Source organism: Aotus nancymaae, unplaced genomic scaffold (assembly GCF_030222135.1).
Source record: "Aotus nancymaae isolate 86718 unplaced genomic scaffold, 86718_ANA_hifiasm-v0.15.2.pri h1tg000006l, whole genome shotgun sequence".
NCBI lineage: Eukaryota > Metazoa > Chordata > Mammalia > Primates > Aotidae > Aotus > Aotus nancymaae.
The window spans coordinates 69,885,812-69,898,477 of record NW_026988417.1 but is presented as its reverse complement, the minus strand read 5'-3'; positions in this window follow the sequence as shown (position 1 = coordinate 69,898,477).

Sequence of the window (12,666 nt, the reverse complement as noted above, 5' to 3'; positions counted from 1 at the left end):
ATTTTTAGTAAAGGAAAACATCTGCATGTGGCCACTAACTCTGAGATCACTAATATTCCTAATCCCACAAACAGCCTGTGATTCTTTGAGAAGGGAAACAGATTAATTCCTTGGACACGGGGCAAAGACAAACATTTGCATGCAGAAGTTGTATTATCACTTGACCATTACCCTATATTCTTGTATGTGTCACCTTACACCCTCTTGTGGTCTCTTGGGTCTAGGTGTTTTCCTGCTAAAAGCTTCCTCAAGGACACCTGGAGAAGCAGAGTGGCAGAGCAGGTGGAGTAGTATCGCCTGGTGATCTCAGCATTCTGGACACAGGCAGGGCTCTTCAGGCTTCCCTAGTTAATGTTTTTCCTGTTATTTTGGTACATTTATGACTCAAATTCAGTTTTGGAGTCTTTTGTGAGGTACTTTCTCAGTTTCAAAACTCCTTATGTCTTTATTCACTTGAACTGAGTAAAAGAAAATCCTTATTCCTTGTAAATTGAAAGACACAGCATTTAGATACTGGCTTATGATGGAAGCTGGATTGTTGGTGTTCCTAAAAGGAAATAGAAAGTTAATATGAAGAGAAACAAATAAATATTTTGTGTTGTGGGATGGTACCACATAAATACTGCCATTATCTGGTAGGTTTAGGAAATGGATTATTTTGATTAACAAATTATTCAAGTTAAAAGGAATTTCTCACATATGTTTTACATGATGAACAGTTGTAAGAAAATTTAAAAACAACAACGAAATATACTCAGCACTAAACACAAGTAATTTATGTGTCTCAAAAAACAATGAAAGATTCTTAAGTGCTTTGTGCTTATTGCATTTTAGAGGCCCGAAACTAAAGTCAGTTGATAAAAGGTTGTGTTTTTATAAATTTTACATCTATTTTTGCATCTGAAAGAAACTTTATAGTTATACAAATAATACATGTTCATTGTAAAGAAAAATAAATAACACAGATAAAAAGAAGAAGAAAACTGTCCCTAATTTTGCTACCTCAAGCAACCACTGATAATATTTTGTTGTATATACACACTATCAAAACTTATAACAAAACCAAAACCATATTGTACATAATTGCTAACCTATTTTGTTGTTTAATATATCACTATTTTTTTTTACATTTGAACTGGAATTCTATACTGAGTTCCGGATAAAGTTTAGGTCTTTAGATGACTAAAAGTGGAGCAGTTGAAAAATTATTTGTAGACCAGACTTTTGCTTCAATGCCATTTCCCTTCTCTGCAGTCTACCGCCAGGTCCTAAATAAGTTAAGTTTTAAATTATCTAAAAAATCATTATTAGCATTCATTTGACTTGAAGCAATAAATTTTATTTTGTTTTTAACCAGCTTCTTTGCCCAGTGTTCTGGGTGAATGACTTTTCAGGCAGGAGGCCCCTCCTCCAGGAAACTGGTTGCCTGTTCCCACCCATAGCAGGAAGACAAGAGGGAACTCCCAGCTGTGACCAACCATCTCTCACCTGTAGCTTTTCTGTTCGCCTGTGGGCCAAAGGTGACACTGACACAGGTGTGGGCCAGTTATGATTTAGGAAAGTTTACTATGCTTGATTGCAACATAAAAGGGGCTAGATCTACCAGTGCTTTTATTCTTAATAGCTAAGGAGAGACTATATTAGAATTACTTTATTTAACATAAGGCTAGGGAAGGAAACATAAAAGTCTAAAATATACAGTTTTTTTCCTGGTCATATGTATCTTTTAGTTAAAGCATTATCTGAAGATGAAGATTGGTGCTAGTTTTGCTTTTTAATAAATTTTCTTTCAGCAATTCAAACACATTCTCAGAAGATATAACCTAATGAGTAATAGATTTTAATCATTTCCAATCCCATAAATTCCCTTTTAACTTTTGGGTGCATAAGTCTAATCAGCATGCATATTTTATTTTACCTTCTATACTATTTTATTTAATAGCATATCCCATATATTAAAATAATTTTCCTTTTTTACATTGTTTATAGCCAGGTCTACCATGATTAATATATGGCAGTTTGTTTAGCTATTTCTTTCCTCTTTGACATTGAGTCATTTCTCACTATTACAAATATTGTAGTACTTATATATCTTTTTTTCTCAAATTACAATAGCAGCAAGAAGATATAAATATCTTGTAAAAATAATTACAAGGTTCTTTTATTTCTTGGCTATTTTCCCAGCTGCTGTTTTATAGCTTTTGTTACATTTACCAACTTGTACTTCAGAAAAATTGAATCATGTTAAAGTGCCATCAGCAAGCATGTCTTCTGAAAGCCATAGCAAGAGTGAGTTTTATGTTATTTGCTCATTTTAATGGATATGCAGAGTAGCCTTTACATTGAGTTGCATCTCTATTTGTTGCTAGTGAAACTGTCTTGTTAGATTGTTTTAAAAAATCTAATTTTTAAAATTTTTTTAAAAATTTCCTCACACCATAAATGTAATATTGTAATTACTAGTTATCTACTGCCATGTAACAAATTACCTCAAAGCTTAGCAGTTAAAAAAAAGTGAAACACTTACCATGTCACAGTTTCTGTAAGTCAGGAACAGCTTAGCTGAGCAGTTTTGGCTCAGGGACTCTCGTGAGGTTGTAGTCAAGATGCGAGTCATGGCTGCAGTCATCTGAAGGCTTGCCTGGGTCTAGATGGTGGTTCTCAGATGGCTCACCCACATGGCTCTCAGTAAAGGCCTCAGTCCCTGTCTAGAGGGCTCACTTAATGTCCTCACAATTGAAATGTCTTGGCAGCTGGCTTCCCTAAGAAATGATCCAAGCAAAAGAGCAAGGAGGAAGCCATGGCATCTTTCCATAATGTAGTTGTGGAAATCACACACAATCACTTCTATGATATTCTATTTGGATGAAGAGTTATTAATCCAACCCACACTGAAGTGGAGGAGAAGAACCTTACAGCTCTTGAAAGAAAAAGTATCAAAGACTTGTGAACACATTGCAAAACCATCTCATATACTAATTAATATAAACAACAGTGAAAAAAACCAGCCTCTCTTGACCATTCTTTGTTTCTGGTCTGGCTGATGTTTTGTTACTAATGAAGTGTGGGAACACTTGTAGAAGGGCCACTTTTCCTGACAGTCTCACTTGGCTTTGTCTTCTTGGTCTAACATTGATGTATGGAGTCATATTATTAAAAAGAAAGGAAGAAATGATGAGTTGTTTAGCATATTTCTTCAAATAATCCTTCATCTGCCTGAAAACAAGATTTCCTTTCATTTGGCAGAGTGAAAAACAAGAGGACAGGTTGTGATTGGATACTTGGAGGTAGGTGACTGAGGGAGTAGGATACAGGTAGCATAGGCAAAGGAGGAGTTCAGGAAGAAAAGGAGATCAGGAATAGAATGGAGGTGCCAAGGACTACGCTTCAGAAATACTGGTACAGAAACCAGGTGGAGTGGTAGAATCTTTGGGAGTATAATGTCAAGGGCAGAGCAATGAATCCACTTTAATCATTCAGACTTATCCAACAGCATATCTCTAGTGCTGCTTTCTTAAGGAACATCTATATATAAAAGCAGTCTCTGTTGGCTTTAGGTTACAAATAGAAACCAGTCATAAGACATAATACTTCCTCATACCATGTAATGCAAGGTAATATACTGAGTGTTTTAGTCAGGGTTCCCTAGACGGAAAGAACTAATGAGATAGATGTATATAAGAAGGGGAGTGCATTAAGGAGTACTGACTCACACAATCACAATGTGAAGTTCCACAACAGGCCATCTGCAAGCTGAGGAGCAAGGAAGCCAGTCCAAGTCCCAAAACCTCAAAACCAGGGAAGCCGACAGTGCAGCCTTATGTCTGTGACAAAGGCCCAAGAGCCCCTGGCAAACCACTGGTGTGAGTCCAAGACTCCCAAAGTTGAAGAACTTGGAGTCTGATCTTTGAAGGCATGAAGCATCCAGCATGGGAGAAAGAGAAAGGTTGGAAGACTCAGCAAGTCTGCTCATTCCACTTTCTTCTGACTGCTTTATCCTAGCCACAGTGGCAGCTGATTTGATGATGCCCACCCAGATTGAGGGTGGGTCTGCCTCTTCCAGCCCACTGACTCAAATATTAATCTCCTTTGGCAACACCCTCACAGACACACATAGGAACAATACTTTGCATCCTTCAGTCCGATCAAGTTGACACTCGATATTAACCATCTCACTGGGTATTAAAAATATGTTTTGGCCTTATTATTTAAAAATTAGAAAGCATTGCTTATTGGTTGCTAGTTATATCCATACCAATTATTCACTTTAAAAAGATCCTGAAAAAGATTTTACTTGGTAATAACATCTTACAAATTCTTTATTGACTAGGCTAAATATGCATCTGGCAATATTGAAATAAGCCAGTAGGCAAGGATTTCATGACCAAAAACCTGAAAGCAAATACAATTTTAAAAAAAGATAAATAGCTGGGACCTAATTAAACTAAAGAGCTTTTGCACAGCAAAAGGAACAGTCAGCAGAGTAAACTGACAACCCACAGAGTGAGAGAAAATCTTCACAATTTGTAAATCTGGCAAAGAACTTATATCCAGAATTGAAAATAAACTCAAACAAACCAGTTAAAAAAAAAAAAAAATCCCATCAGAAGGTGGGCTAAGGACATGAATAGACAGTTCTCAAAACAAGATATACAAATGGCCAACAAACATACGAAAATATGCTCAACATCACTAATGATCAGGGAAATGCAAGTCAAAACCACAATGTGATACCCACCTTACTCCTGCAAGAATGACTATAATCAAAAAAATCAAACAGTAATGTTGGTGTGGATGCGGCAATCAGGGAACACTTCTAAACTGCTGGTGGGAATGTAAACTAGTACAGCTGCTATGGAAAACAGTATGAAGATTCCTTAAAGAACTAAAGGTAGAAGAAATGCCATTTGATCCAGCAATCCCACTACTGAGTATCTACCCAGAGAAAAAGAAGGTATTATACAAATAGAACACTTGCACATGCATGTTTATAGCAGCACAATTCACAATTGCAAAATCATGGAACGAACCCAAATGCCCATTAGTCAATGAATGGATAAAGAAACTGTATATATATATATATACAAATTGTGTGTGAGTATATATATATATATACACACACACACACACATACATACATACATACAGTGGAATACTATGCAGCCATAAAAGAGGAATGAATTAACAGCATTTGCAATGACCCAGATGAGATTGGAGACTATTATTCTAAGTGAGGTAACTCAGGAATGGAAAACCAAACATTGTATGTTCTCACTGATAAGTGGGAGCTAAGCTGTGGGAATGCAAAGGAATAAGAATGATACAATGGACTTTGGGGACTTGGGGGAAGAGTGAGAGGGGGGTGAGGGTTAGAAGACTACAAATATGGTGCAGTGTATACTGCTTGGGTGATGGTTGCACCAGGATTTCACAAATCACCACTAAAGAACTTACTCATGTAACCAAATACCACCTGTACCCCAATAACTTATGGAAAAATAAAATAATATTATTAATAAAAGAAGCCAGTAGGGAACAGAACAGATACCCATTAATTCATCATTTTCTGGTGTTAGAAATGTTAGGGACCATTCACTGAACTCTACCACCCTGCCTTATCCACCCTACTCCTTGATGGGGCTACCTGACTTTCCAAAATGCTATGCCTGGAGTTCCAACCTGCATCATCCTTGAAGCGTTCTCAGTACCCACTCCTGGCCTAAATAAAGCCTGATTTTGAGCATCTCAAACTCTTCATTAGGTTTACTTTATTTACTTACAAGTCAGGTTATCATAAAACCCTTTCACCAAGAAATTCCTCTTTGGAAAATTTATCCTGCAGAGATATGCATAGGTACAAAATTGCATAAGTAGAAGCCTTTTCATTCCAGCATTGTTTGTAATATTTAAAAAATTGGAAAGGATATAAATGTTAATGAGAATCAGCAAGAGACCAATACAATAAAATACCTTCTGGCCACAAAGAAGAATGAAGAAGTTCCAAATATTGATATAGAACAATCTCTTAAGATATGTTATGGACAAACCAGCCAGGTCTGGCATGATATGTACACTATTTATATAAAAGTGAGAGGAAGAAAAAAGGGAAAGTATATGTATTTTCTTGTATATGAAAAAAAATCTCTAAAAAGGAAATACAGTAACATTGCTAACATTGGTATTTCCCAGGGAGAATAATGAGTTGAATGTGATTGGGACGGGGAGGCAACTTGTCACCATACACCCCTCTACCTCTTCAATTTTGGACCTTAGGAATCTTCTACCTATTTTTTAAGATTTAATGTAAAATAAGTTTCACATAATCACAGATAGATTTTTTAAAACTTGTACACAAAAAGAAATGTTTCTATTAATAATTTTCATATCTCAGATTATATATATTTTTTAAGACAGAGTCTCACTTTTTTGCCCAGACTGGAGTGCAATGGCGTGATTATAGCTCACTGTAACTTCAAACTCCTGGGCTCAAGTGATTCTCCTGCCTCAGCCACCTAAAGCACTAGTCTTACAGGTGTGAGCCATGCACCCAGCTTAACACTAATTTTTTAATGGATTAAAAATTATGTTAAATCAATGGGCAAAACTGGAAGAATTTGAGCAACAAAATAAAATAACATTGGATTATAACTTAAAGCATAAAATAAATATCTAGGAGACCATGTCACTATAAATAACTGATTGACTAAATTAATAAATGAAGAGACCAATCTTCTCTGCAGAATAATTCAAATTAATTATGTAGATGCTCCAACCTTAAGGTGGAGCATAATTCTTTGCTCATTAATTGTGGGCTGTACACAGTAACTTCCATTCAAAGAGTGTAGTATGGAAAAGGAGGTGAAGAGTAACTTTACAGTAGAGAAACTTGACCGAACTACCTCAGCCAAATGATTAGGGACCACATCAGCAGTGAAAAGTCATCTTTTATTTATTTATTAAAAATTTTTTCCAAGGGAGTGAAAAGTCATCTTGATAGTATGTACCCTTGATATGACATAATGAGAATGGTACTTTACTGCTGTGATCCAGTCTAATTATGAGAAAAACATCAAATTCCAGTACAGGGCATTCTACTACATACCTGAATAGCACTCCTAAAAACTGTCAATAGCCAGGTGTGGTAGCTTGCACCTTTTGTCCCAGCTACTTGGGGAGCTAAGGTGGGAGGACTGTGTGAGCCCAGGAGTTCAAGGATGCAGTGAGTTATGATCATGCCTGTGAAAATCCACTGTACTCCAGCCTGGGCAACATAGTAAAACCCCATCTCTAAAAAATATATTTAAAAAAAATTTTTAAAACCTGCCAAGGTCTTCAAAAGCAAGGAAAGTTTGAGAAGCTGTCACAGCCAAAAGGAACCCAAAGAGACATGATAAATGTGATATCTTAAATGGGATTGGGGAAGAGAAAAAGGACATTAGGTAAAACCTAAGGAAACCTGAACAAGCTATGGACTTTAGTTAATAACAATGTATCAGTAATGATTCACTAGTTGTAACAAATGTACTATACTCATGTAAGATGTCACTAATAGGGGAAACTGGGGGGTGGGGGAGGGCTATATTTGAACCCTGTGTACTAGCTGCTAATTTTTTTCTGTAAATCTACAGCTGTTCTTAAAGTCTATCAATAAAAAAAGAAATAGGAAGAGGAATACAGAGCAAAGGTTGTAAAATGTTAACACTTGAAGAATAGAAGCAAAGAGTAAAGAGGGGTTGTTTGTACAGTTCTTCCAACTTTTCTGTTTGAAATTGTTTCAAACAAAAATTTTTTTTAATGTAACTATCCCTTCCTTGAACCACATCTAATCTAAATGTCTCCTAATCGTTATTATTATTATTTTGCTTTCAGACAGGGTCTCGCTCTGTTGCCCAGGCTGGAGTGCAGTGGCACGATCATGGGTCACTGCAGCCTTGAAGTCACAGGCTCTAGCCATCCTCGAACTCACAGGCTTGAGCCATCCTCCTACCTCAGACTCCGGAGTAGCTGGGACCACAGGCATGCACCACCACACCCAGCTATTTTTATTTTTTATTTTATAGAGACAGGATATCTCTATGTTGCCCAGGCTGGTATAGTTAATTATTCAATGTAATAAGGAGATATTCTCTTTAATATTAAATAGGGTTAGTGCCAGCCAATGGGAACCTCAAATGGCCTGTTACTAGGCAGAAGGTGGATCCTGGCAACAGGAAAGGTTTCAGAACTGACTGAAGATGGCCATGGGCAGGATGTTTCCCAGTGCGGTAGATAAAGGCATAAGTGCCATCTAAGGGGTATATCCTGGCAGCCACTGCAGTTTTAAAAGGGAAACTTGAGCCCGGTCCCCTTTGCTGGTGGTATTCCCAAGCCTCCTCCCTCCTGATAGTCTGTTGCCCATGGCCTCCTTATTGCGCTTTTCCCCTTCCCCACCAATTTTGTAGAGGTGCCCTCTGGGGCAGGGAAAAGGGGGATACTTATCTTGACACCAAACCCTTAGCCAGTGGCAAAAAAAGGAAAAAAGAATAGAAAGAAAGTAAAATTTTACAGTGTAACAACAGCAGCAACACAGCAGTTAAAGACAAGTTTATTGAAGCTATTTTATTTTATTTTATTTGTGTTTGTACAAACATTTCTTTATGAGTGACTTGAATTCTTGAGGAATTTTTGCGCCTTAGTTAAATGTCTGATGGAGAGGTGGAACTCAGGACTTGCTACAAATGGAATAAAATTCTCTTTAGAATTAGGTAGAAGCTTCCAGCATAGATTTCCTTTGCCCTTCAAAAGAGATTCCACAAGCATTTGGATATTTATTTGGCAAACCCTAGGATCGTGAACATATGGAACGTGTGGGTATCCTACTTCCTTGCCTCTGGGCACCTTTGGGAGAGAAATCCCTGCCAGACAGTGAGATTCTCAAAATTTTAAGATGATAAAATTATGTTGGTGTGCTGAGGAGATGGTGGTATCATTCCTTATCCAAAATCTATATCCAAACAATGACTGAAGCAAAGGTCCTAGCAAAGGTCCTTGGGACTAGGAAAGAAAATTAAAAATAGTTCTGTAGCTTGTGTTTTATATTGACAGACCTAACAAAGTGGTCAGTTTAGAAATGGTAAGTGCGACTGCTCGTTTTTGTTTTGTTTTTGTTTGTTTGTTTCTTTTTTTGAGACTGAGTCTCACTCTGACACCCAGGCTGGAGTGCAGTGGCATGATCTAGACTCACTGCAACCTCTGCCTCCTGGGTTCAAGTGATTTGTGCCTCAGCCTCCTGAGTAGCTAGGACCAGAGGCGTGTGCCACCATGCCTGGCTAATTTTTTTTTTTTTTTGAATTTTTGTATTTTTGTAGAGATGGTGTTTCACATTGGCCAAGCTGGTCTTGAACTCCTGGCCTTAAGTGATCCACCCACCTCAGCCTCCCAAAGTGCTAAGGCATGAGCCACCATGCCCTGCCTCGATTGCTTGTTTTTTGTATTATTGTCCCAAGATGCCAGACACAAATATTCATTAGAATTTAAAGCATAGGCATTTTCTCTCTCTCTCTCTCTCTCTCTCTCTCTCAAATTTTCCCTAAGGGGAATCAAACTAATGTAAACTGCTCTATAAAACTTCCAACTTCAGTTAGCTGTTCTGTATGTAAATTGGTGCATTTTGCAGAATTTATCTTCCATAGCAGAGCTCATTACAATGGCCACTTCTGAGTTAGAGACAGGTTATGACCTTGGAAGATTAGGGAAAGCATGTTTTCTCATGTGTGGTCTGGCTCACCGGTATCATTGCTTTATTTGTTAGATAAAAACGGCAGATGTTTGAATTCCAGCCCAGATTGAGTGAATCTGATTTTCTGGGGCCAGGACTGAGGAATCTCATTTAATCCAGGCCTCTGGTAATTATTCTGCTCACTGAAGTTTGAGGATGAACTTCTGCTCTACATTCTCCAGGCATTGTATAATAGAGAAATGGAAAGCTTTAGATAAGAGTGCCAGTCTGTCTTGAGTCTTAGAAAGAGTTATTTTTTTCCGTCGATTTGGACTGAAACATTTCGGAATTGGCAGTTGCCCTCATAAGACATTATAAGCATCTCATAAGACATTATAAATTTTAGTTCTTATACTCTCGAAATGAATATCCTAATCAAAAACTTCATCAGAGGCATCCATTTTAGTCGTATCGGCTTTTTAAAAGCTTTTATGTTATTTGCTTCAATGTTTATTATACCTTTTAAAATTATAAAGGTAATAAAAATCACATCTAAAATTTAGAAAATAGGAAAAGGGGGGAAATTACACATTGACCTGCTACATACTGTAACATGGTATCCTATAGGGATACTATAGGCTTATCATGCTATATTTTTACTGTACTTTTTTCTTATTTACATATATAAATACCATTGTGTTACAAGTGTTCACAGTATTCAGTGCAGTTCACATGCCATACAGGTTGTAGCCTAGGAGCAGTAGGCTATACCATATACCTTAGGTGTGTGGTAGGCTATATTGTCTAGTTTTGTGTAAGTATATTTTATTATGTTTGCACAATGAGGAAATAGCCTAATGATGCATTTCTCTAAACACATTCTGGTCATCAAATAATGCATGACTATTTCTTACCATGAGATTTCCCCCATAGATTCAGGATTCCCCCCTCCTTTTTAAATCATTGCACAGTCACAGTATATTACAGTTTCTGTTGCATTGTTCTAACTTATTCTTAAACATTATTTTTTATGTCTATAGAGTTTAGGTAGCCATGCCTCTGTTTTCTGCTGATGGAAATTATTTCTAATTTTTTATTATTTATAAATATTCGATCAGTATCTTAATGGATAAAAACATTTTCTGGATTTGTGGTTTTTCCTTAGGATTTTCAGAAGTGGAATTACTTGGTCAAATAGTAGCAACTGTTTATTTTATTTTTATTCTTCAACTTTTATTTTAAGTTCAAAGGTACATGTGCAGGTTGTGCAGGTTTGTTACATAGGTAAGCGTGTGCCATGATGGTTTGCTGCACAGAGCATCCTGTCGCCTAGGTATTAAGCTCAGCATCCATTAGCTATTCTTCCTGATGCTCTCTTTCCTGCAACATGCCCCCTCTGACACGCCCCAGTGTGTGTTATTTCCCCCTATGTGTCCATGTGTTCTCATCATCGGCTTCCACTTATGTGAGAACATGTGGTGTTTGGTTTTTTGTTCCTGCATTAGTTTGCTAAGGATGATGGCTTCCAGCTCCATCCATGTCCCCACAAAGAACAGGATCTCATTCCTTTTTTATGGTTACATAATATTCCACAGTGAATATGTACCACATTTTCTTTATTTGGTCTATCATTGATGGGAATTGAGGATGATTCCATGCCTTTGCTATTGTGAATAGTGTTGCAATGAACATATGTATTCATATCTCTTTATAATAGAATGATTTATGTTTCTTTGGGTATATACCCAGTAATGGGACTGCTGGGTCAAATGGCATTTCTGCCTCTAGGCCTTCGAGGAATCACCACACTATCTTCCACATGGCTGAACTGATTTACACTCCTATCAACAGTGTAAAAACATTCCTTTCTCTCCACAACCTCACCAGCATCTGTTGTTTTTTGACTTTTTAGTAATAGGCATTCTCATTGTGCTTTTGATTTTCATGTCTCTAATGATCTGATCAGTGATATTGAACTTGTTTTCACATTTTGTTGGCCAAATATATGTCTTCTTTTGAGAAGTGTCTGTTCATGTCCTTTTCCTGCTTTTTAATGAGGTTTTTTTCTAGTAAATTTGTTGAAGTTCCTTGTAGACTCTGCATATTAGGTCTTCGTTGGATGGATAGATTGCAAAATTTTCTCCTATTCTGTAGGTTGTCTGTTCTGATGATAGTTTCTTTTGCTGTGCAGAAGAAAAATTATTTTTAGTTTAATTTGATATAGTTTGGCTGTGTCCCTACCCAAATTTCACCTTGAATTCTAATAATTCCCATGTATCAAGGGCAGGCCCAGATGGAAATAATTGAATCATGGGGGTGGTTTCCCTCATACTCTTCTCGTGTTAGTGAATAACTCTCATGAGATCTGTTGGTTTTATAAATGGGAGTCTCCCTGCACAAGCTCTCTTGCCTCCTGCCATGTAAGCATGTCTTTCTTCCCCTTCGCCTCCTGCCATGATTGTGAGGCCTCCCCAGCCATGTGGAACTGTGAGTCAATTTAACCTCTTTCTTTTATAATGACCCAGTCTTGGGAATGTCTTTATTAGCAGCATGAGAACAGACTAATACAAAATAGATTCCATTTGTCACTTTTTGCTTTTGTTGCAATTGCTTTTGGCACTTTTGTCACAAAATCTTTGCCCGTATCTATGTCCTGAATGGTATTGCCTAGATTTTCTTCTAGGATTTTTATAGTTTTGGGTTTTACATTTAAGTCTTTCATTTATCTTGAGATAATTTATGTATATGGTATAAAGAAAAGGTCCAGTTTCTATCTTCTGCATATGGCTAGCCAGTTCTCCCAGCACCATGAATTAAATAGGGACTCCTTTCCCCATTGCTTGTTTTTGTCAGATTTGTCAAAGATCAGATGGTTGCAGGTGCATGGTCTTATTTCTGAGTTCATTATTCTGTTCTATTGGTCTATTTGTCTGTTCTTGGACCAGTACTATGCTATTTTAGTTACTGTA